The 27445-nt window shown below is 40.6% G+C and overlaps 1 protein-coding gene across 1 annotated transcript in view; it reads right to left on the bottom strand.

Moving 5' to 3' along the window:
- The window catches only part of BTBD7 (BTB domain containing 7), a 77335-nt gene extending 50803 nt beyond the window's left edge, over nucleotides 1–26532 (bottom strand). Inside the window, exon 1 of the mRNA XM_063117994.1 lies at nucleotides 26453–26532. The gene's annotated coding sequence lies outside the window, so the exon portion shown is untranslated. The remainder of the gene's footprint in view (nucleotides 1–26452) is intronic.
- Between the last annotated feature and the right edge of the window lie 913 nt (nucleotides 26533–27445).

Below are 27445 nucleotides of genomic sequence, written 5' to 3' on the forward strand. Positions count from 1 at the left end.
ATAACGAATCATGATTTTGAACATTTGGTGATGGTATATATAAATCTTTCCATTTCCCCCAAAGGCTATACATGTCCTTGTGTAACATTTGAAATGGCTGAAAAGATCCTTTGAGAAACATAGTTGAAAGTCGTCCCCGTCTCTGACTCCCCATCCCCATCCCTGACACTTGACAGAGAGATTCTCCTAACCTTAAAAAGTAGCCTATGATGCATGGTGTGCTGCTGTTCATGGTTTCCTGAATCGCCCATGGCCATAACAGCACTGGTGCCAGTGGTCCACTTTACTAGAATCTGTGTGGTTTTAAATGAACAAAAGTTTTCTGCAGACAGCAAAGACCTGGCATCCTACAAAGTGATGATTCCGTGCCAGTGTTCCTACTTGCCCATGTGCATGGTTTATGAAACTAGTGCTCAGGATTGAATGCTATCTTAAGATTTTTCTCTTTTTTTGCTACTTCGTTCACCCATTCAGTCTTCACTGTTATTAGCTTTTTGTTAGATTCCAAGTGCTATAAAGAAAGGAGTGGCTTCATTGTTTCATGTAGTACAAGAGCCTACATGCTGCTGTAGGATGTTGTACAATGAAGCACGATTTGTAGGTTTGTATATTGCAACTGTTACACAAACTCCCAACCATATGTATCGCTATTCTTTGCAATATAGGTGGGTATAAATCAGCATATTTTACGTATTTCATGAGTGACACAAAAACACTATGCCTACAAAATTAGAATTTTGAAACTAGAATTTCCTCTAATCCTTTGTGTAGCAACTCTTTTTAGTGTTTTGTACAAGGTAAACTGTTTTTTATGGCAAAAGGGGTTTAACAACTGCAAGCTTGTTAACAAAAAGCTTGCAATTGTTGTTTTCATTTTTATAGCCCTATCCTGAGGTGTTGAAGCTGCCCAATAGCAAGTCAGATGATTTGTCCTTTCATCTAGCACATTATTCTCTTTTCTGACTGGAAGAAGTTCTGTAGGATCTCAGGCAGAAAGGGATCATATAATAATAATAATAATAATAATAATAATAATAATAATAATAATAATAATAATAATTCTTATAAACAACAACAAATATAAAAATGCTATAAAATATATATAACTGATTAAAAACATATAAAACTAAAACATTATTAAAATAGCAGCCAGACATTTTAAAATTTGACTGAGTAGGCCTGCCGAAAGAGATCAGTCTTTACAGCTTTTTTAAATTTAGAAAGACTGTTAAGTTGGCAAATCTCTCCCGGCAAGCCATTCCATAGTCTGGGAGGGGCAGAAGAGAAGGTCCTCTGGGTAATGGTTGTCACCCTGGTTTTCACTGACTGAAGTAAATTCTTCCCAGAGGACCTGAGTGTGCGGGCCGGATTGTACGGGAGAAGGCGATCCCACAGGTAACCTGGACCCAAACCATTTAGGGCTTTAAAGGTAATAATTTCCATCACATACAATCTGATCCCTTTAAGCATAGATGCCAATGACTGAACCTGGGACATTCTGCATGTGAAGCATATACTCTAACATCAAGCTATTTTAAGTGACAAGCCCAAGTAATATCCCTTTTTTCAGTCTGACACAGAGGGTACCTTACAATGACCCAGTTCGCACATCACAATTCCTGTGCTGGGAATTGCTGGGTATGAGTAAAGCAACAACTGCACTGCTCATCACTTCAGCTTTTAATTAACAACCGAGGAATGTCCTGTTCCTGAGTTATTTCATGACATGCAATCCTGGAAACTCGGGGTTGAGTTAAACAACCCAGGGGTAACACAACAATGAACCATGTTTTCTGGTTTCATACTTCACAAAACAAACCAGAAACAGGGTTTTCCTGAGTTGTTAATTAAAAGCAGAAATGAAGAGCATGCAGCTCGTGTGCTCCACTCATCCCCATCGTTCCTGGGTTAAACAACGCAGGAACTGCCACCGTGACTTGAGAATCGGGTTTATGAATCTGAAAATTCCTTTTGTCATCTTTAAAAGATGGGGGAGGGAGGTTCTTGCTAAATAATGGGAGTTCCCAGACTATTTCAAATAATGTTTAATTCTGAAGCTAATGTTCCTTCTTTGGCTGGACGAAATGAACATATTCAATTAGTATTATCACCACTACAGTCAAAACACTGTAAAAATGAGCAAAGGTGAAGAACCACTTGACTCAACATTCATTTTACAAAAATCTCTCAGGTATGACAGATGAAGTGCCCTTTTCTTGCATTGTTATAGCAATGGTATTAAAAGGCCTTTGTGAAGAACATCATAACTGCGTTGCTGGGTAAAATAAAGTTCAGCAGTTAAAGAGTGTTAATGTAGTAGTTTTAACTTATCACAGGAATGTTTAAATGGCCAATCCATTAGCAATAGCTATAATTCCTGTGGCAAATGGGGAAATAGTTCCATGACCAAAATTATTCACATAACACCAGCACCATGTATACTGAAAGGCAGCCTTAGCCACTTACTAACATGAAGCAAGCAATTCTTTCCAGAGAGAAATCTGACAGATGCATAACTTAAGCAACCTTTTGACCAGGGGTCTACTTCCCCCACCTATCTCTGGTCACCCTCAACATGGCAAAGGGTGACAAGAGCAACCACAACCTTCTAATCTAGCTTGGAGCTTTGAAGGCCCAATGCAACAATGTAGAAAATCTCCACCCTTTCTCAAGTTTCAAGCTAGGTCTGGCCGGCTGTTTGGCCAAAGAAACCACAGCCTCCCTCTTTCTGGCAACACTCTTGGCAGGTCAGCACTAGGACAAGTTCCTGTTCCACATGCCCCACTTCAGGGACTGACTATTACAATCTATGTATACTTATCTAGGAGAGAGCACAATTGAACACAATATGAAATACTTGAAGGTAAACATAGCATTGTGCTGATGGTGCCTAACAACCACAAGTTTTGATACGGTTACTAAGACTCCACCAAAATTTATGTATCCCAACTTTTGAAACAGATCCATGGAGATAACCTTGAAATGTAGATCTGGAGCTGAAGGCAGCTTTGAGGACAGCTGATACACCTGAGTGTGTGTGTGTGTGTTACCATTTACCACACACCAAGACTGGAAAAGTCAAATGTGCCTAGGGATGCAATGACAACACCCAGGAATTTAGACCATTCATTTAGTCCTATGTAGAATGCATTGCTAGCTCCATTAAAAACACATGCCAAATAATACTGCCTAGGAATTTGAAATGTTTCTCTAGCCCAGGCATCCATGTTTAAAATTTATCTTCCTTTAGCTTTCGGAAAAGGAGCATAAATCATCAAATAACATTGTTCAATTAATTCTTAAGATTATGATTATATATTCAACCCCTTTTACTTTTAAAAAGCGAGGAAATGCTGACTCTTCCCAAACAAATGCAATACTCAGCACAGAACAAATGTACAAAGTGCAACACAATATGCAAATGACTCTCCCCAAATTCTTAATAGCATATGAACTTGATATGTTTACAAAATTAAATTGCAATGCAAACTATAAGAAACCTTATTTGGGGCAGATGAACTTAAATAGGAAGCACAAACTGTAACCAGTCAGCACCTAGGTCTGCAATACAAGTATCTCAAATGTTTTAAAGTTCTTACAACTTCTCACAACTTTAGAATGTTTCAGAAAACTGGCAATAATCTGAAGCATCTAGGCTTACAGCCAGCAGTCTTTAATCTAACAAAAGCTCTGTGTGCAAACCGGGCTTTGGGTAACAGCCATGCTTTTGTATACAAGTTTCCTCTCATCACCAACATTTTCATACCATTTTCCACTGGGACTTCAAAGAGATTGAATGACAAGGTGCAAAACAAAAAAAAAAGTATATTGTGCAGCCAAATTTTTCATACTTCACTTTCTTCCAAAGATGGGCATTCACAGAAAAATACTGCAGTAGCCAAATCTTCAAACGGACTTTTAATGTGTAATCTAGTGTTATTTAGACAGATGGGGTTTGAATGCTATAATAGTGTGTGTCAAAATGGAAGGGAGGAGCAAATGATCCAGAAGCACTAGTTCATAAATTGTTTTCATTATCCTCCATCATTCCTTTGCCTACTGCTTTGCAACTAAGGTAGAGCATTGGGGTTTTTTTTGTTAATGTAGTGCACTGGCTGCCAAAGTAGGATAAAGGCCCATGAGCCTGTCTATGGCATGGACTATTGTGGTTATGGCCTGGCTATTGTGAACCGCCCAGAGAGCTCCGGCTATTGGGCGGTATAGAAATGTAATAAATAAATAAATGGAGTCAGACCCACTGCACTGCTGCCTGCTCCATGGCTTATTAGTCTAGAGGAAAAAAGCTACCCAAGGGTATGAAGAGCTGCTAATGTATTATAATGTACATTAAAACTGAGGTGACCTGTGGGACGATAGCTTTTCATAAAAAAGCTGTCCCTGCTACAGTGGCTATTTGAACAAATGCTGCTGTTCTATGTCATTGTTTTAGTTGGATGGTAATTTGTGCTGCTTCACTTCAAATTCTCTACAGCGCATCTAGTGTAGGGAGAATCCATCGCTCAACAGCTTGTCATAAGTTGTAACACATTTCCCAAGCTGATTAGACATTTTAAGATTGTCCAGAAGTTGGCCAAAACTGCAAGCTGCAGTATATGGCAAATCCGAATATATGGCAAAAATGGAGGAAGGTAGCAATCTAAACTTCTCTTTAAAATTCCTCAAAGGTTGCAAGCACCTCCTGGAGAGTCATCAGGTTAAGCAAATATCTCACATTTGCCCCAGCCCACATTCTTTAACATTCTTCATGTAAAAATCTGCGACTTTTAAGCCCCGAGTTGGCTTTGTCTAGTGAAAATACAAAACAAATCCATGGTGCTAAGACTAGGCTTTTCTAGTCTTAGTTGAGCTCTAGCTGCCACTATAGTGTGGCTTCTGAGGTAAGCATAACTTTGTCAGGTGCAAACTAGAAGAAATATTTTTCTAGCTTGACCCAACTAAGGTTGTTTGTTGTTGTTTTGCTGAGGGAGAAGCTTGGGGAATAAATCCGGTACATTCATACCCCTCTGGATTCCAGACCATCTCAGCAGTCTCAGGAGTTTGCCCACCCCGCCACACAAGCTTAGGTCACATTTACTTAGATCCACATACTGTATCTGTAGGCAAAGTAGCAGATAGACTGCAATACACTGGAGAGAATAAAAGAGCTAGAGGCAAATATGCCAGCTACACATGAAATATTTATTGAGTTCTGGTATCCCCTTTTAAATTTTGGGTAGTTAGAAAATTTAAGAACTATGTGAATTATTAGCGGGACTGAAGAGAAGAGAAAGAGATACAAGACTTATTTGCTGTTTTATTCAATAAGATCATGCTAACGAATAGCATTAGCTAGTTCTTCCTGGCAAGACCAGCCAAAAGGCATCTTTACCTTTTATAACTTAGTTCTAATTACGTGCATGACTGCATTGTTCTACCAGCATTCCATGTCAGATAAAATTATCTGTCTCAAGGATTAAATTTCATTAAACCTGTACCATGAAACATCAAAGCCATGCAAAGGAATTGTAGTATCCCTGAACCAATTTTTTTTTTCTGTAGCAGCCTAATTAACTGATAGCGGAAACACTTATCATAAATTCAAACATACTCACACACATATTTCTAACTGTGGCCACTCAAATAAATTACATAGACTACTGGCATTGCACTATGGTAGTGCAATGTAATTTATGTTAGCAGTTGCACCCCTTTGGATACTCCCCTTTGTTGATACCCATTGGATACTCTCCCTTGTTGACAAACAGTGGTAGAATGGGTAAATCATTAAGATCCATCCATTCCATACTAATGAACAAGAGCTAGAATGATGAAGCAATGACACCTTTCCCTTACTGCACAAACGAAAGAACTAGTTCTCACTACTTTTCCTAATATTGCTGATCATAAAATGCCCCCAATATAGACCACCCAGGTACCCTCAAGAGGAGGATGAGTGGGTGCTAGCCATCTACTTAAAAGTCATAGGGCTTTATATCCAATCCTGCAGCTGTGCCTCCACTGAGTATGTTGTGCCAGTGGGACTGACCTCTGGCACATCAGGAAGCTAACGCTTCCTAGAGCAATCCCAGAGATGAGAAGAAATGCTCATTTCTAGAATGGGACAGGTCAGCAGAGCTTCTTTCTGCTAACGCTGCTGATCTGTCTTCTAGAAACAAGCATTTAGTTAGTTTTGGGTTGTTTTAGGAACAGTTAGATTCCTGTTGTGCCAATGGTGAGTCCCACTGGAGCAAAGGCAGAATTGGATACTTCCCCTAGACTGTTCTTGGGGTTTGTTCCTCCTTGTGGTGCTCATATTTATTTATTTATTTATTTATTTATTTATTACATTTTTATACCGCCCAATAGCCGAAGCTCTCTGGGCGGTTCACAAAAATTAAAACCATCATAAAACAACCAACAAGTTAAAAATACAAATACAAAATACAATATAAAAAGCACAACCAGGATAAAACCACGCAGCAAAATTGATAGAAGGTTAAAATACAGAGTTAAAACAGTATAATTTAAATTTAAGTTAAAATTAAGTGTTAAAATACTGAGTGAATAAAAAGGTCTTCAGCTGGCGACGAAAGGAGTACAGTGTAGGCGCCAGGCGTACCTCTCTGGGGAGCTCATTCCACAACCGGGGTGCCACAGCGGAGAAAGCCCTCCTCCTAGTAGCCACCTGCCTCACTTCCTTTGGCAGGGGCTCACGGAGAAGGGCCCCTGTAGATGATCTTAAGGTCCGGGTAGGTACATATGGGAGGAGGCGTTCCTTCAAATAACCTGGCCCCAAACCTGGCCCTCATATGGGGTCTGCACTTATTCAGAACAAACTATTCCACTGGCTCCCCAAATAACCATGAGAATAATAAATATTGTTTACTTCTGTACTTTGGATGTGAGGGCAATTTGGCTGTGATATTTAATTAATACTATTTTATTGACTACGTAAAGACAGCACACTAGTTATTTAAGATTGCCTTTTGTCTGGCATCTAGTGAATTCATATACTATCCAAGTGCTATCTGTGGACATAAAGAGAGACAACGTTCATCACAGTTTTTTGATAGAAGACTATTATTTTTAGCTTGGCTGCATTTTTACATTTATCTCCATTAACCAGTCTTTCACTTCAGTCATCCAAATTATCTTCTTTCACATCATTCCATTAACACTGAAGACTAGGAGGGGACGCTATTTAGAGCTCATTTATACATATTTATTTAGTATTTATTAGACAATGCATAGCTATGGTTCAGCTCAGATATTACATTTCTCCTCATGAGTCCTCTTGACTATACTTGATACCTATATGTTCACATACAAGCAGCATGTGATCAAGGGCACCACAGATATCAGCCAAATAACAGCTTCTGTGATTTCACAGTCTCCCAGTCTCTATAATCACAGAAGTTGATGACAGCTAACAACATGATTATTGCAGAAATGTTATATTTGCTCACATGAGTGAGCACTCACACATGGCCAGAACAGATCATGTGAGAAATAAACAATGCCTCAACCAGGCTCAAGGGTCACAGTGCAGGGGCATTTTGGTTATGGAGAAATTTTAAGGGAAAGTTCAGAAAATAGTGGTGGTGGTGGGAATCTTTGGAGGGGGGGGAATCAAGAAATAAAGTGAATCATTGTACTATGAGTAAATGTGTCCTTGGACTGTGATAATTGCATAAGGGGATAGGATAGAGAAAATAACATCAATGCTTTCGGGTCTGGCCTCACCCACTACTAGAATGCGACTCCTTTCCACAAAGGTAATATGGCACTTGGCCTGAAAAAAGTTTCCCATCCCTGTGTTAGTGCCTTGTTCCTTGGATTGTTCCTAGGATGTTTTTAGGATGTATACTATGCTTTTAATTCAGTTTTATGTATTTTATACTTATTGTTGTTCCCAACCTCGATCCAAACGGAGAAGTGGGTAAGAAATAAAATTATTATTATTATTTCAACTTTTGCATTACTGACTTCTTTCTAAAAAAAATAAAAAAAATAAGGAAAAGTTACATTCTGCCAATTTGTTAAAATTGCCATTGGTATCCTGTAGTTATTTGACTATGTTTGAAGAGTGCTCGAACGAAAGACTCCAACACAAATTGTAACTGTTATTGGAACTACATAGCCAAAAATAAGTGTGCACACAGATATCAAAACTGCTGATCAGATCATACTTCACTCTCCTTCACTGCACATCCACATCCAAAATTGCTGCAAGCAGAGTGCAAGGGCTCACAAGATATGCCATTCTAGAGTTGGTTACTTGTTTAACATTTTAAAATATATATCAGGATAGGAACAGTGATTTGTGTATTATAATACAGACAGAAGAAGCTTCAAGAAAACATTTCCTCCTGGAATCTCAAATGGACATGCATAATGGGACCCAGTTTGTCACTTTCACTAAAAAGAGTTTGCCAGGTTTAAGCCCAAGGGCAATTAATTCCTTGCCTTTCAACACTGCAGATTGCAAGGGTGGTATGATTACAAAATTAATTGTATGTGCTTGCACAGAACTTACTAACTCAAAACTTTTTTTTTAATGTAAAATGCCAGAATAGGTTACATATAAGTATCTTGTCCCTTTAATGCAGTCATATTTTTTCTTCTACTGTTACTTTCTACTGTTAGTTTTACCCTACCCTGTGCTTGCTTACCCTACCCTGTACCTGTTGGCATTCTCTTCCCCTCCTTATTGTTTTACTATAATTTTATTAGATTGTAAGCCTATGCGGCAGGGTCTTGCTATTTACTGTTTTACTCTGTACAGCACCATGTACATTGATGGTGCTATATAAATAAATAATAATAATAATAATAATAATAATAATAATAATCATTTTCTAAGACTGGATTCAGACGTCATGATAACTCACAATGGCTTATTTAACCCATCATGGGTTATAATGTCATCTGTTGAGAGGTTTTTTAAAGCCACAATGGCTTATTTTGCCAAAATAACACACTCTGATAACCCACGGTCTGCAGAGTGGGTTATTTAACCCATCACATGTTATCATGTTGTGTGACAATCACAGTGGGTTATTTTGGTCACCTATAGAGTCAATTGGCAAGAGCGGACAATACTGCTGCCGCCGCCGCTCTCCTCCAGCCAGCAGATCTCTGTTCCCATTAGCCCAGCAACTGATTATGCTTGCAGCCTGACCCTCCCCTACCCCTACCCCTGGCAGTGTACTCTGCAACATTCCCAAGTATCAAACATCGTTTTGGTCAGGTGGTGGCAGGGTTGCCATTTTGCCTTGTGTGCATCTTTGCCAGGGGATACCGTGTATGAAGTTTTGTCCTGCTACTGCAAACGTCCATGGAGTTATAGCCACCATCCACTTTGGGGCAAAAAGGTGCTTTCACACGCATGGCTTTTTCAGTGTGCAGGGTTTTCAAAGAGCCTCATGCACATTCCTTCTATGGGAGGCTGTGTATGAAGTTTGGGCCTGATCCTACAAACTTCCAAGGGTTTATTTGCACCATCCCCATTTTGGTGCACTCAGGGTTTTCACTCCTTTGTGTGTAATTGCGCAGTTTTGATGGCGCATTGGGTGCCTTCCGACTAGGGGAGGCTGTGTATTACACTCACTTGCAATCCTGCACTTTAGAGCCGCCACCACCCCCTCGCTGGGGTAATGCTGGAAACGCTGCCTCAATCTCTCCCCTCTCATTGGAATATTGCGGAAGGTTAAAACAGGGTGCTGTGATGTTGTCAGTGGGTGAAATGCCCACTGACAACATCACACCACTGCTGAGGCAGGAGGACAGGGGGATGACTCAGATTACACACAGGAGTTTAATAAGCTGATCTGATCATATGGGAGATCAGCAGCCTATTTTCAAAATAAGCTACAGTTAGTAGCTTATGGCTTAAAATGACAACCAAATGCAGCCTACATTTACATATTGTTTAAGTTGTCTTTGTAGAGTGCAGTGTTTTAGTGCATATGAATTGCTCATTATCTATTGCAGATGACTTCAGCCTAGTTTTAGCCGCCTGAGTAACAGTAAATGAGATCATTCTGTTATAACTTTAAAAGTGCTGCAGTACTCAGGTGCAGAACTATGGACTGAGTTTCCAAAACATCACTGAGAAAGGAATTCACTAATCAGAAGCAATTTAGTTAAGAATAATTTTAGCTGTTGAGTTTTAATATGAGTTGTTGCTTACTTTCTTCCTCCACAAAATGGAAATTATGGGCAATATCCAATACTGCCCACATGTACTAGTGGCTCTTGATGCAGTCAGAAACTAACTGAAGTGCTCATTACCAGAAGGGAGCTCCACTGACCAGCCCTGTTCCCAAAACAAGCATTTCCATTCGTTTCTGGGATTATTTTTAGAAGCACTACTTCCTGCGAGCGCCAAGGGACCAGCAGAGATGGAGTGGCCCCACTGGATACTGCCCTATGTCGTCCAAATTTTCACCGGGTAGCCTTTCCTGGAGTTCTGAAATGATTCTTCCTTGTCACTTAGCTTGAAAGGGGAAAAGATAGTTGGAAGAATAAATTTTAAATAAAAATCTAGGAATCAATATACAACTGACAACTTATTAAGTGCCTACAGAAACATTTCCCATTTAAGTAAAAATATGTTTCACAATAATATTGTGGTGGCATTGTTCACAAAATGAAGGCAAAGATTTCCTTTGCTACTTAAATATTCTGGGCATGATCTCAGCAAAGTTGAACACTTTTATGTCTCACCAATTTCAATGGCATTATTAAGCAATAAAAAAGTACTCAACTTCATAAATGCGTGAAGAAGTCAATATAATCTACCAAAGCCTGTCCACAACACTCTTTAGACCACTGGTGACTAATGGGAAACTCAAGGCATTTCCACCATTTTGCAAATATTTGGCTTGTCTTTTGTGGTGCTACTCTGATCTTTAAATAGATAGACTTTGTTTTAATTGAACATATGCCAACAGTTGATCATCAGCTTAGCTTCCCAGTTCTGTTTATCTTCTCAATGTGTTCGAGTTACTTCCCTCATCTAGATGAAAGTTTGCTTCCATTTTGTGAAATGACAGGAATTCTTAGTATGTGTATAACTCAAGAAGTACAGCTGTATACTTGTACTCCTCAAGTACAAAGTCATTGTAATTGTCTTGCTTACACATTCACTGAAATTAGGCTTGAGCTCCTAGGCTTTTCAGGGTAAACACTTGGACACTGACCACTTGGCGCATTCCATCACTGTAAAGCAACATTTCTCAAGCTGATAGGCAGAACTCTTTAGATGAGGCAAGGAGAAAACTGATTTGCATGCCTTATTTGAAAAAGGATTACGAACAATCAAGGTTCAGGATTTCGCAAAATATGGGTCACGACCAGAGTGGAATGGTGATTCCATAAATGTCGTGGGTCCAATATTCTCAGACTAAAGAGGGAGGGCACATTCCTATGATCCCTGGGAGGACAATCTCAGCTGCTTTAGGATTTTACGTACTTTCCTCTTCCTTGGCAGAGAGGGAGATCTGCTGCTCGAGGCATCCTCATTATGGCAGCAGAAACCTCACCACCATCACTCCTCCACCATTCATAGGTGGTCTTGGGGACATGACATAATGGATGAAGGGAGGCCTTGGCTCTGCAAGATCCAAAGCTCTCCCATTCATCCAGCATGCCCCCAAAAGGGAAGACTATACCAGTTCTGGAGCTGATAGAGTCATTTTCCTTTTTATTGGAAGCAATCGGTTGTTTTGGGTTTTTTAGGACTAACAGTGGAGGGGGGGGGGAAACACATTGGAAAAGGCCTTTCTCCCCTTCTGCCCTTGCAGGTGTGAGACCAGTAAGACACAGAAAGTGTTGGTTGTTCTGCCACAGATTCTCCCCCACCCTACCCCAAAGGATTCTCCTGTCCATGGCATTTTCAAAGATGTGGCCAATTAAAAATGGTGCATTCTTGTGTATAGGAGCCAGGCAAATATATTCAATAAGGTATAAATAGGTTGGCAAGGACAGTAATAAACACAATGCCTATCTCCATCCAGCATTTTATTTCCAGCAGCAGCGCCAGCCAAATGCCTCTGGGAGAACAAAGGCAGGGGGATATTGGTGATGATGCTCACCTATTGTCTCCACCAACACTTAATCACCAAAGCAAACTTACTCTGACTACATATAGTCCATTTAGCTGATATGGATAATAGCCAACAATAAGCATTCTAAAAAGAGGGGGGGGAATCACATCTTCTAATACTGAATTCCTTACATTAATTACATGAACATTTCATCTGTCCTAAGCCAATTTTACTGGGTGATCTGAAGTTCTACTATCATAAGAGATGAAGACTACATTCAGACAACACAATAGTCAACGGTGGGATAATAATCAACTCGACAGTTGTTTATCTAGGGGATACTACCCACATGATAATAATCAACTGTGGTGTGAATTAGGATCAGCGTTGAGTTGACTATTAGTCCACAATGAGTTGACTCACTCATACCCCACCCTCTCTTCCCCCCTCAGTCCTCCCACTAGTATCCCATCAGGCATTGCTACTGAAAAAACTATTCTGCTGGCTGGACTAGAGTGGCAGCCACTGCTTTGACCGCTGCTGCATTGCAACTCTATGGCCAATGAAAATAACCAGTGGCAGCCGACAAAATAACCAATGGTGCTTTCCACACACTATGATAACTAACAGTGGTTCAAATAGACAACTCAGCACAGTGTTGGTTATTTGTGTTGGTTTTTTCAGCCAAATAAACAATCGTTAGTTTAAAAAGTCCCACCACAAAACACGATAATCTAGGGTAGGTTAAATAACTATGTTGACTATTTAAACCACTATTGGTTATTGTGATGTTTGAACCCAGTCGGAGAAATGTTTTTTTTTTATCCTCACAGGTTACAGAATTGTGAGCTATTACTGCCTCCTTTAGTTATGCTTCCCCCCCCCTTAAACTATAAAAATCCTAGCCTTTTTAGCCTTTCCTCACAGTCAATTTAGGTCCTATCAGCAAATGTAGTTAGGATTTCTTGGCCTGATGTATGTCACTTTATACTTAACACTGAAACTCATTTGTTATTCTGTTGACTATTCACCCAGTTTTAGAGATCCTTTTAGAGTTTTTCATAATCTCTTTGGTGTTTATCTATCCTAAATAATTTATTGAAATCTGCAAATTTGTCTACCTTGCTGCTCACCTCTGACTCCAAAACATTTACGAATAACTTAAATTTCACAACCCCCAACATAGATCCTTGGGGACACCACAGCTTATTTAATTACATTTGTTATTCATTTCCTGGATGCCATCATTTTACTCCTTTATAGCTACAGAGATTGCATAAAGGCATATTACATGTAAAATTGACAACATTTGGAGGTGAGTATTTCCCCTTAAAATCTGCATCTCTTACCAACATATTCTGTAAGCAGCATGTGCTGCACAGCACTGTACACAACAGCAACATCAGATTTCCAGAACTCACTCCTCGGGGATTTTGTTTGTTTGAAAACACATCTTCTTGCCTTTAAAGAATCTATTTTTGTTATACTAGTCTAACTCATCTACTGCAGGAGATGAGACACTCAGAACAAAACTGCTTTATTTTCCATTTTCTATTCTTCACTTGCCTTACTAAGACTTGTTATTAAACTAACCTGAATCTGCTCTAAGTGTAAAATGTTATCGCCCATCTGGAGCAATTTAGCAATGATTTTCTCAGAATGTTTCCAGGCCAAAGGCTATAGGTTAAACAGACAGGAAAAGCCACTGAATAATCCAGTCTGACAGGAATGGAAAGAGGAGCATTCCATGTTATGAGCATGGCCAATAGCTCACATGAACACTAATTTATCCCAAAGAGGTGTGTTAGTTTTTTCCTATACTGGCTATGTACTACAAAGGGATCGAGCCAGGCGTAATTTCTTACCTCAGAGAACATAGGGCCACTTAGACAAGGGTATTATTATTTTTTTATTATTATTTTTTTACATTTTTATACCGCCCAATAGCCGAAGCTCTCTGGGCGGTTCACAAATTCATGCAGTTATGCGTGCTTTCTTCCCTTTCCCCCCAGTCATTTCCTCCCATCAAAATCTGGATTAAACCCTTGGAGCAGAGACCTGTATTTTGCTTATGTTAATCTGGTGTCCTCCAGACGTTTTGGACTACAACTCTCATCACTCCAGGCAGCACGGCCAATGGGGATGGGGGTAGTTGCAGTCTAATACTTTTGGAGGGCACCAGGATGGGAACAGCTCTTGTAAAGCATGTACATAGATGGTGCTATATTAGGGATAAATGAGAAACTCGTTCCTGTTCACAAATCACACAAATATGCCCTATTCGCAACCCCGAAGTCAAACGCAAGCAGGAACACAATTGGGATTTTTTTTCACAATTTCCTAAACTTGCATTCATGTTTAAAAGTGTGCACTGGTGCAAGTGTGCACTTCTTGAAATGTACACTTGCACAAATGCAAGCTTTTGTGTGGAAATGTGCATTTTCATACTTTAGCCATGGGGGGGGGGAACACATTTTCGAGCGGGGAAAATGTGCATTTAGGGAGTAATTTGGAGAACCTCAATGAGCTGGAACATCTCATGTTTGCCTATCCTTATGCTATATAGCTGGAAGGAGATTCATATTAATTTTGACATAATACTACAGCTTATCCAAGTTCAATCTAGAAGTTTATTTTTTAATGGGTAAGTGCGAGAAACTTAACAAATAGGTTGCTTGCTGTTAGCACATTGAGTGTCTCATTGTGTTCTGTCTTGGAATGAGCACACCCTCCTAGCCCAGTCCCTGTCACTTTGAAAAATAGTTCTTAGTACAAATAAGCAACTTTATAGACAAATAAAGGGCAGCTGGAAGAAAAACCCAGCAGACAAGATCCCTGGAGATGCTAAGGACTCCCAGCCTATTAACTAAACATGGCAAATTATGATCAAACAGTGTACAGATCTGTCAGAATTGTTTTAGAAGCACACAGTTGAGAGACTAGACTATTTTGACAAACACGTCTCATTCTGTCTGCCTGCATTCTCTTTAAAGTGATTTTAAAGTCAGGAAACCAACTGCAGATCTTTAGTATATTAACTTTAAAACTGACACTTGTTAGTACTGTTGTTTCCTGAAAGCCTTAAACAAATGGCTGGAGTTTAGTCAGTTCTGCAAGATTACCAGTTATCTCAGTCCTGTGGACTACTGTGATTTTTATTTAATTGCGCCCAGAGACCCTGAAAGGGGCAGATTCTGAAGTACATACAACACAATCCTGCACATGTCTCCTCATAAGTGGGCTCAATTGAGTTAAATGGAGTATACTCCAAGTTAAGTGTTTATGGTTTGCAGGGTAGGCTTCCTCATCAATCTCTGTCATGTATCCATGCTTTCTTGATGGCAAATGTTTTCAGCCATGCCAGCAGTATATTACAACTTTTATACAGGAAATTCAGCGGTTTATTTCTATATAACCAAGAGAAAGAGCCAGTACACAAGATCACAATATAAAATCTACAGTGGGAAGCCAGAAAAAGTACACCAGATCTTTGAATAAGTGAATGATCTCAATTATACAACACTCATGTCACAACTTGAAAAAACACTTCAATGAAGTGTTTAGTAGGCTGTAGCTTAAAGATTCTTCATTGAGTTTTGTCATTACCGTAGTTTATATCAATACAACAAACAGCCATGAGATGGCTAACTTTCTCCTGATTAGCTTGTTTCTCAAACTTGAATAGGTATATTTGAGATTTAACAGATCAAGAGAGAATACAATGGCTTTAAGGACAGATCCCGCTCAGTGATAGATTTACAAATCTTTACCGAATGTTTTGGAATTCAAGAATATATGGGCTGTGGTCCCTGAAATTTCTCTCAAGCCAAATAACATTAAGTGATACCATATTAGAGAATAACAAACACATTACTACATACAATGCAATTACTATGATTAGAAGCATAGTAAAAATCATGGCTAGCATATATTTTTTAGCAAAATTAAAGTTCTCCCAGGATCTTTTTCCCAAACAAATCAAACTCTGGTCTTTTATAACCCCCATGATGCCGATGACCTCATCCTAAGTTTTGGACCTGGTCATACCATTACTCCTTTCTCTCTCAATGTAGCCACGTTTGCCGCTGACAACTAGATGAAGGTACCCCTACTAAACTAAGCAGCTTTCTGCTTCTCGTACCTAACTAACCCACTTGTGGCAGTTTTCATTCATTTTCAAGAACGTTTTCCTTATTTCCAAGAATACATTCCACTACTCGCAGTTATCTCACAACACACAGAGAACTAATCACTTACAGTTAGCATACACAGATAATTAGGAATAGCACTCTTATAAACTACAATGAATTCTTAACAATGCACGTTACATTCATACTCTGTGACAGCCAGAGCAGCAAAACGGCAAACTAGAGAAACAAAAAGGCCGATAAAGAGAGGAGGGGTGAGTCAGGGTCCATCGGTTTTGCCCATTTTCAGATTGCTTCCTATTGTTCAGATTTGTATACACTGATCAAAATAAAAACTTGAACCAAAGGAGCTTCAAGGAAGCGAACTGTTAGACAGGCAGAAGGGAGCACTTACAGGATTACAAAGGTCTATTTTGAATATAGGCGTTGACATTTTCAATTGCCATGGCAAGTGTGCTGCTACTGCCTAGCAAGCATGACAAGTCCCAGCCAGTCTTCCCAACTTTGGAATTGTAGAGGTGGGCAGGGTTCATTCCTGCAGCTGCATAGCAATCCCTTTGTCCCCCACAGCTGGGTTGAATGCTGGGAGTTGATTGGCTACTGTATTGCTGAAGCACCCAGAGAAACTCAGTTGCACAAAGACAAAACAGCAAGCTCTCGGCCACCATTTTCTGCTCCAGAGGTGAAAAAGGAAAACAGAAGCTTTCTTTACTTCTCAGTAGATGAAACGCCTGGAACATCTATGCTAAGCAGCAGCCACACAGACAAACTTCATTGCTCCGTTTCCCACCCAGTGTGCCTTGGCCATGTAGCAATCAAGCCTGCAAGGGAGGGGCAGAAAACTTTAATTTCTGGCTTGGCTACTAAGGCAAACCAAACAATGGGGACCCTTATTTCAACATTCCTCTTGGAGATGGAAGAAACTATGAGCAGGTTAACAATGATAAACAGTAGAAATTGTGTATTTTTCATCAAGACAGGTCTTTAGAGCACTGGTGCAGTACAGTGGTTAAGAGTTTGAGCTGTAATCTGAGATCCTAATGATATAGGGTGGGATAAAATTGTTTTAAATAAATAATCTTGCAGTTGCCATCCTGAATATTCAACCCCCGACCACGGGTTGTTGTAATACAAACTTGTCTGGCAGGGTTTATTTAGGGGTGAAATAACCCTGTTCTAGGGCTATTTAACCCCTACATAACCCCCACTAGTTGGGTTCTCACAACACAATAACCCACAGTCGGTGGAGATGAATATTCAGGATAGTGGCTAGTGGAGCTGGTGGTGGCTTAAAACAAGCCATAACGAGCTGCAGCATGTCATGCAAAAAGCCCTACTATGTGACCTTAAGCTAAACACTTTCTCAGCATCAACTTCCCATCAGCAATATGGATATAATACTAACCTACCTTATATGACTATTATATGGCTGTTTTATGCATATGCGTTTAAAAAGTTGTATATTTAAAGAAGTATTCAAAGCAGGAGAGAACAAGCAGAGACACAAAACTGTGAGAAGTTCAAAGTAATTCAGTGCTAATGTTGTATACTATATATACACACACACGAACTGAGTGCTTAATCATAGGATTCTTTAGTACAAATTTCTGCACCTAGAGCTTAATATCAAATCTTTTAGTTTGTTCTGATCATAGACGTTATAGTTACATAAATATTAATATCAAATTACTGAGAAAAATCCTCATGTGAATCATAGCCTGTTGTATTTCTCTCTCTTTCTCCCCACCCCCCAAGATATCAATATATAAATGGAAAGCTTCAGAGACAAGACAGAGTAGTAGCTACTTGGCAAGAGAACAAGAATATAAACTTCCAGATTAAATTAAAAACAATTTACCCATCCAACATATTCTACTGGTCCAATTTGTAAAGATCACAACAAAATCTGTATGCTTCCAGGTCCAGGGATTTCTTTTACCATGCGATCTTAATGTCATGTGGAAGCCAAAAGCTCCAGGGAAGGTTAAGCAATCTTGTCTGAATATCCACATTATAATACTAAATACATGATAAGACACTTGTAACGTTCCCTATTCTTGACTGTTCCCTACTGAAGAACAGGTAACTCTCTCCCCACTGGGAACAAGCATCCTTTTACATGAGTTTTCTACCTCCGATAGTACCAGTCAAACTCAATCCCAAATAGACCAAATTATCATGAAAACTGGATTGCCATAGATTTCTCCTGCATGCTAGAATTTGCAAACTATTTCTCATACACTGAAGATGAGCTACATATATGGAACAGATTTTCTAGATTATAGGTACACCAGTTGATTCAATCTATTCAAATATGGCAGTCCATTCTTTCACAATTTTTATAAAGATGCTCAAAGCTAAACTACTTTAACTAGTAAATTAATGTATAAACTGCATCCAGTTAAAAAGTAGAATTCACATTAGCAATGTATTAGTTAAGAATCCATGTGGATTATGCATCACTTTTGTATGACCAATATCCTCATGTCTCTCAGGATATAGGAAGCTACCTTATACCAGATCAAATGATTTATCGATGTAGCCTAGTATTACCAAGGCTCTCCAGGGTCTCAGGCAGAGGCAGAAAGAAAGAGGGAGGGAGGGAGACAGCACTTCTTCATTACCTGCCTTTACTTGGAAAAACCTCCTCCATCTCAGTGGAGGGTGGGGGAGACACAAGACCAGCTTATCTGCAATGCTCAGGAATCCAAAAACATTCTCAGTGCAGAACAAAAACTGTAGTTAATAGTTTGAAGTAAAGATGTTTAAGGATGTTTTGCCCAATCTCATAATGTAAACTGCTTGGAGAATTTTGTTGAAAGGTGATATATAAATATTGTGATATATAAATATTGTTGAAAGGTGATATATCAAATATTGTGATATATAAATATTGGCTACTAGGAGGAGGGCTTTCTCTGCTGTGGCACCCTGGTTATGGAACGAGTTCCCCAGAGAGGTCCGCCTGGTGCCTATACTGTAGTCCTTTCGTCACCAGCTGAAGACCTTTTTATTCTCTCAGTATTTTAACACTTAATTTTAACTTAAATTTAAATTTTACTGTTCTAACTCTGTATTTTAATCTTATATCAATTTTGCTGCGTGGTTTTATCCTGGTTGTGCTTTTTATACTGTATTTTGTATTTCTGCTTTTAACCTGTTGGTTGTTTTATTATGGTTTTAATTTTTGTGAACTGCCCAGAGAGCTTCGGCTATTGGGAGGTATAAAAATGTAATAAATAAAAATAAATAAATTGTAAATAACTGTCGTAATTTCTAAGTTCAACTCACTACTCTGTGGATCTGATTCATTATTTTGAACGTTTGAATTTGACAGTGCTAAGTCTTTTGTTCACTCCAAGTGAATAATGCTGAACCACAGCTATCAGGGGAATTAGCAGACACACAATACTGTCTATAACAGCTGGAAAATACACTGTTATACAAGTGGTCTTTCCCTTGCTCTTTTCCCCACTGCAGCCTCCCACACATTGCCCAAATCTGCTCTGCCAGAGCAGATCTGAGGTGTGCAGGTGTAGGGAAAATTTGATCTGCCAGCAGTCTGCATTCTGCGGGAGAAGCAACATTAATTTGCTAGAATTCTATCTGTCATTGGGCAAAATTCTGATATGCAAACTTGGCGAAAAGTGAACTTTCACTTCAAGCATATGTAATCATCAGCTGACATTTATCACTGAACTTTTCTAACACCTTAATCTAGCTCAACTAGTTTGATACTTCAGTCAACTGAGATTAACTAATGTCTACCTTCTAAACATCTGAGGAACTGCCACTTCCAATATTGTTCCAAAAATAGTACAAACCTATCATGTATCTATCACCACGGGTTGCATCCAATGATGGGTTTATGTTAGCACAAATCACTTCCACTCACACAAGGATTCACCAGCCCTTCAATCCACTGTAAACCCACCCACATCCACCCAATCCCAAAAAAAGGGCTCCTGAGGATAAGGGGAAAGTCTGGAACAGTACGGGATATGGTTAGGGCTGCAACAGATAATAGGATTTGCCTTGTGAAAGCAGAAATACTTTCCACAAGTGCAAAGCTACTATCGGCTACAACCCCATGTGACTGAATTATGGAGAAATGTAGGCATTTATTTAGTTGAGGCAGAGTTCAAAAGTAGGTAGTTTCCTTTTCATTATTAATATAGTGTCACCAATACATAGCAAAAAAAGAAAAGAAAAAGCCAGCCTCTACCCTTAGTAGCTCACAAGGTAATTTACAACAATAGATTAGGCTACCATAAAGTAACAGGATGATTATGTACAAATCTAGTTACAGTTTCAGTTAGCAATAAAAAGGGACTAAAGCCAAGCACCTCACAGAAGAAGTGAATTTTGAGAAAGGATCTGAAGGAAAAGAGAGATGCAATTAAGCAGGTGAAATGAGAGAAGCAGCGAGGCATAAAGGATATAATGGGGAATGATCAGAGTCCATTAAAAAGGCAGGAGAATTTGGGGTGGCAGAATTAGAAGAATGGAGGTCACAGGCAGAGTTATGATGGGTAGTAAGAATAAAGAAAGCTAGGGTGGGACAAGGCTGTGCAGGGCTTTGAAGGTGAGGGCAAGGAATTTGTGCAGGATGCTGAAGGGGAACGAAAGCAAGTAATATGTGATGCAATATACAATTTGAGTACACATCATTATAGAAAAAAAATTGTCTCAACAATGAGAAAGGTGGATATTGCTGAGAAGCACAGTAAGGGACTATCGAAGAAGAGGGTTCTCTAGAAGACAAGGTGGGGAAACAACCAGAGCATGAACCACAGTTTTAGGATAGGCAACCAAAAGGATGGGATAGATTATTGCACTTTTGTATAGGGAATAGATACATGATTTGGCAACAGACTGAATATGGGAGCAAAGGAGAAGGAAGAATCAAAATTGAAGCCAAGGCTTCATACCTGAATAGGATAGATGTTAATGCATATGATAAAGAGAAGAGGGCTTGGGAGGAAAAATTAAGAGTTCATTGTTGGATTGGTTGAGTTTGAGATGCCCCCCCCCAGCCCTATTGAAGGTATATGGGAGGGGGAATCGCTCCCCTCTCTAGTTTGCTGATAGAAGACATCCTCCCAACAGGAGGGGCTAATTGGATACAATTCAATGTGATTATAGTGGAAGGATGGGATGTAGGTCCTCTTAAATACATGTTTAATCAGAAAAGCAGTAATGGAAGTATATTACCTAAATTACTCTTATATAGTCACTCTTTTGGCCACTAGTATCATTATTAAATTAACATGGAGAACCAATTGCTGCCTCTAAATTAAATACTTCATCTACTTCTACACATTGAATTTCAAGAAAGGCTCCTAAACACACTCTAAACCTGACAGAACAACACTGCAGCATGCCTGTACATGCATTCTAGGTTCATTTATATGAGTAATTCTTGCATTTCATGTATCACTATGAAACTGCAAAATCAACCAACACCAGATAGTAGGCCTATTTGCAATAGAACTATATTTATGGCTTAGCTATGTAATCCATTTAAATTAAATAGCTACCAGCATCAAGAGCTCAGATTGCTCAAATGACATTAAACTGGGAAAGGAGAAAACAAAGAATAAACAAAACAATATATAGATATATATGTGTCATGAGTGTAGTGATTCAGATAAGAGATTCCAGTTCAAATTTGCCCATTATCCACAGAACTTCAGGGCCACTTCGCACATTGCAATTTCAAGCAACAAGTAAATACTAAAGAGAATCATATATAGAAATATTTAACAGGGAACCAATACTGCACACTCAATAGGGTGCTGCAGCCGCTCTGTGGCAAAGCTGAGTTTGCCACAGTGTGATACCATAGAATCACAGAATAGTAGAGTTACTTTTCACCTTATCCTATGCCTCCCAGAGGCTGAGAAAGCTGAGAAGAGTTTTAAAACACCTTGCTTGGACCCAACTGGTGTCACCCTGCTGATAGACTGTTCTTTGGGAACAGTCAGGGTGGTGATTTTCAATTATTCCCCCTCTCCCCTGCAGTAACCCCCCTCCTTCCATACTGTTCCAAAGAATCCCCTGAACCTGTGGAGGAGGCACAGAGGGGGCACAGAGGATGGTAGGGGCAAGTGGGGTTTGCCAAAACATCACCCCTCTCTTCATTCTGTTGACACACCTCCACTGAATCAAAGAGCATTCTGAAAGCTGAGTGACAACAACTGGATAAAACCACTTTGTACACTGAAAACTGATCAAATAATAGGAGTGGAAATGTACAAGGTACAACATAAAGTTACCTGAACTCTGCACATGTTTCTATAAGCCAAGCAAACTATCACCTATAATAATGCTCTGAATTGAGATTAGAAGGCCCAAGAAAAAAAATGGACATGGTAGGAATTCCATTTTTTCCAAGCATTTATATCTCCAATCAATTCAGTGAAATCATTTTCAATCAGGTTATCAGTAATGCTATTCATAGAAGTTGTGTAGCTTGCTTTTCTCCACTTACAAGATCAGTACTTTTTTACTTGGTTAGACCAGCAGTAGCCTGCAGGTCTCACATACCCTCTGGGACTGTAATCCTGAGGGGAAATAAGTACTTCAAGTAAATTTCCAGCCCTTGTAATTGCATAGGAAAATAATCTATGGTGGCATAATTTACTGATGCATAATTTACTGATGCAATCTGCCACTCTAAACAAGTTGCCCATCCCTGTTACAGACTGTATCATGTGGCACTGCAATAGACTGAAAGCCATATGGTTTTGGTCTTTTGTATCATCATAGTTTATCTAATCATCATCTAAATGGTGTGTGTGTGTGTGTGAGAGAGAGAGAGAGAGAGAGAGAGAGAGAGAGAGAATCCCATTATGCAATGAATCTCATTTTTCAAAGCTTCAGAACACACAACATGACATCCAATGTGGCTTAATTTACCCGTAGGAGTTGTTGTATTGTGTCAGGCACCCACAGGTGACATTTTTGCATAGCACCTATGGCTTGTTGTGTTATGTGAACCCAGGTAGCAGGGCTGTTTGAGGGTTGGATAACCCTTAAATATTAAGAGAGCTCCGGCTATTGGGCGGTATAGAAATGTAATAAATAAATAAATAAATAAATATCTCATGGTTCATGATATGCAAACAGACTCTGTGGCTCTATCCAAAGGTAATGCCAAATTAGGTCTGGCAGTCTGGAACATCCTGTAGCCTCACATATGCCCCCTTACCTTTCTAGGTTTTGTTACCATTTGCTATGGCATCAGAATTGGCAAGCTATGGTTAACACTAACCTAAACCATGGTTAGCAAACATATATCAAACCATGATTTCAAGTGTTGCTTTGGTGACAAGCTGTAATAATAACAGCCACCGAAGCAGACTTTGGCATTACCTCTGAACTGAGTCAATATGTCAAGTTCATTAAATGCTTTTAGAACCAACATAAGTTATTCTGGCTTTGTGCCTCCTAAGTGTGTATAGTCCACTATCACAAATAATTTCATGGCACTAAATATACAAGAAATTGGAATGGAAAAACAAGATCTAAAAAGCATCCCTTTGCATGTAAAACTGATTGAATTATCTCAGTTATATTAACTAACATTTGCAAAGAGCTACAAAATCTTCAGACAAGTACTTTTAAGCTAAATATTTCAAAGCTCAGCAATATAAAAATGCCTTCAATCATTCTATATCTGTGCATTACAGGCAAAAGGTACCAGTAATAAACCTAAAGTACAGCTTTTGAGATTGGACAAAATCTGTTAACTATTCACAATAGATTGCAAAGAAAAATGCTTGTGGTTATTGTGCTATCCACTACTCAGCAACAACAAAAAAATGAGACTGCACCAAAATTCCCGGTAAAAGAGCAATGAACCGTTTAATTATCATTCCATTTCAAAAATGTTTGTATCTATAGCCTTTATCTATAGGCTGCCCTGCTCTTCTGGATGCTAACAGGATAATAGCCTGCTTTTCTATATTGCCTTTCATGCTTGAGAACCTCAAGATTCTACAGAGAGCCTGCTTCAGATACAGATGAGAAAGTTTGTGCAAAATGAGGTTACCCACCTTGGTTAAAGGAAGAAAAAATGATCAGATCACAAAACACGGGAGCTGAGAGCTCTCCAGACATGTACTTGTCAACAGAAGAGTGCCCACAGGGACCTTGGAGATAAGCCTTACAATGCATCCCATATGAAAAATTAGCTGATCCCAGAAAAACAATAGGAATTGTAGCACTACATTTCTGTGTATGCTGTAGGTCACCACTGAAAGCACAATAAAGATGCCAAATTCTGTAAGGCAAGTTTTTTAACAATCAATAAGGTAGATATGTTTCAGGAGGAGGGGGTCCTCAGTTGTGAACTTCAGAAGAGGTGCACAACTAGCAGAAGAGGAGTAATAAATGTCCAGCTGACAAGCACTAAGAAAGTTTCTCCCTACACCCATTACATTTTTGACTGCAACTGATGGTACATACTAAACAATTCCTAGCCATTTATCTCAGCAGTTCCTCTCCACTTAGTGATTCATTGATTCAATCTCTATCCCAGCTTTTAACCAGTGGTGCCCAGGGCAACTAACAAACCTAAAACAGACAACTATTACAGAAAGTGATCAACACATTCCATAGCCATACAAATCTCTAATAGTGACTTTCAGACATACTGAAGCAAGCGCTTACCAGCCTGAAGCAAGCACTGCCATCTAAACTTCCCAGTGGGCCTCCCTGGAGAAAGACTAGCCAGACCGTGACTGAGAATTGTTGTTATAACCACAAAACTGTTAGCAAAACCATTACTTTAACATATGAAGAGAAAAGCCATGAGGATTTTTCTGGAAAGAAACAATTACCTCCATTAGGGCTACAAGAGACAAACTAACCCCAAGGTAAACATTGAGCAGTCTTGCTGGATACTTTACAACATAGGACTCATTCTCACAACTCTACAGAATAGTTCAACACAAGACAGGAGGGAAACTGAAAATGAGAAGTAATGACCTGCTCAAGGCGTTTGACATAATTTTCAGAAACAGAACATATACAAAGGGCAGTTGTGTAGGGAGAATAGGACTTGGATGGATTTGTTCAGCACATGGAAGTTACACACCAGTCAATGAACCCGAAATTGGTTCTTTACTTGTATAACCTGCAGGGCCAGCATAGGCAGACATACATATGTATGCTTACATAAAAGCAAATGCCACTGTGTTCAGCAGGACTTACTCCCATGTAAGTGTGTACAGGACTGCAGCTTTACTGCAACAGATCAAGGAACCCTGTTTGCAGAATCCTCCAGCACCACATAGTTACTATTGATCCAGTGCCCTCAGTTTTCAAGGTGCCTTGCAAATCACACACTTTTGGGGAGATTCCTTCCATGTCTGTTCACCACTTGAGTGCCAACTTGAGGTAAAACAGAAGTTCCTGTGCAAGCAACAAACTTAAGGGAAGACCTGAACTAAGGTCCATATTCAAACACCCTAAATCCCCACAGTTACTGCTGTAAAGGATTTTGTGGGGTAGGGTGGGGGGAAACAAAAAGAGAAAGAAAAGGCATATAGCAAAGGAGCTTAGAGGGGGGGGGGGCAAACGCTTAGGAAGGGTACAGTTTCCTTGTTTTAAGAGCAGAGAAAAGAAGCCAGGCAGAAAGCAAAGGCTGAGGAGAATGCGAAAGGTGTGTGTGAGGGGGGGGGGTTTGTCGCGAAGAGAAAAGGGTGAGCCCGGGGACGTGTGTCACCCACTATGACAAGAGGCATGAAAAGAAAATAAGAAAAACGGGGCAGAGGAGGGGTGTGGGGGGAGAAGTGGAGAAGAAAGATAAAGGGCGGGTGTTTGCCACAAGTGTAAAGAAAGGGGCTGTCAGAAGTGTACCACCTTCGCCTGAGAAGAACAGGGGCTAAAGTAGAGAGGCCGTCACGGGAGGAAGGAGCCGAGCCGTGCCTGAAGCTTCGGGACTTGGGGTCGCCCGCCCCGCCCGCCTGTCGCCCCAGAACCCTTGTTTGGGTTCCGAGGCGGGAGGGACGGAGCGAGCGAGAGGAAAACTCCTTGCAACCCAAAGAGGACAGGGATAGGGGCGCATGGCGGGGAAACCGGGGCTGCTTTTAGGCGAGGCGGGAGGAAGAACAAGGGAGGAGCACTGGAGCCAGTCCTGCAGCCCCAAGGGCCGGGGACGGTGTGGGGACAGCGAGGGGGGCTACGCACCCCCCACCTCCCCGTAGCTGCCACTTTCGCGCTTCCCTCCCATTCCCTTCCACTCACCGCGCGCGTCTTCAAGCGCCGCCTGGAGCCTCCATGATCCCCAGCTGGGCTCCCGGCGCCGGCCCCCGACTCAGCGGCTTTCGCTGCCCCCTCCTCGGTCTGCTCCGGCCGCCGCCGCGGCCGCCATTTTGATCCACAGCTCCGGCCAGACTCGTTCGTTCGGACCGGGAGGGGGGAGGAGGAGGAGGAGAGAGAGAGAGCGCGAAGGGAGGGGGGAGGGAGGGAGGAGGGACCGCGGAGTCTGCGCAATAGCGCCCGTGACACGTGGTGCGCTCGGGAGGGGAGGCGGCTCGGAGCGAGGGCTGCGGGGAAGAACAAAAACTCGCCTGCGGAGCCCGGGCGGAAAGGAGAAACGCAGCAGTTCGCCACCTCCACGGCACGGCGACACTTTCGTCGAGGCGTGGGGAGGGAGGGAGGGAAGGAGGGAGCAGGATGGGAGTAAGTATGCGTGGGGTTGCAAAATGCCTGGGTGAAATCCAATGTAAGTGCTACCTGGAGTAGACCCATTGAAACGAATGGGATTTCAGTTTAATGACTAACTAAAGCCCCATGTGTTTCAGTGGGTCTGCTTACGCTGGATTTTACTCCCTGCCCCTATCTTGTGTTGACTCAGCCATCCGTAGAGGCAGTGGAGGCTGGTGGCGCCAATGTCAGTGGGGCTGTGAACCTGCTTTGGGATTCTGTCAGACTTCTGATGGAGCTATCCAAGGTGCTGAATCCAATCCCCAAAATGTGTTCAGCACCATAGATAGCTTCTTTAAAGTTCTCACTGGTTCTGACTGAAACCCAGAGTGGGTTCACGGACCCACTAACATTGGAGTCACCAGCCTTCACTACACAGAGAATTGCGAGGCTTAAGCTACAATCCTGTACCCATTTACCTGGAGTAAGCCCCACTGGATGCAATGGGACTTGCTTCTGAGTAGAGAGGTGTAAGATCCCACTGTTCCTTAGAGCAGGTCCCCAGCACGAGGAGCCCCAGTGGCAAAGCAT

The sequence above is a fragment of the Elgaria multicarinata genome, chromosome 2 (assembly GCF_023053635.1).
Source record: "Elgaria multicarinata webbii isolate HBS135686 ecotype San Diego chromosome 2, rElgMul1.1.pri, whole genome shotgun sequence".
Taxonomy (NCBI): domain Eukaryota; kingdom Metazoa; phylum Chordata; class Lepidosauria; order Squamata; family Anguidae; genus Elgaria; species Elgaria multicarinata.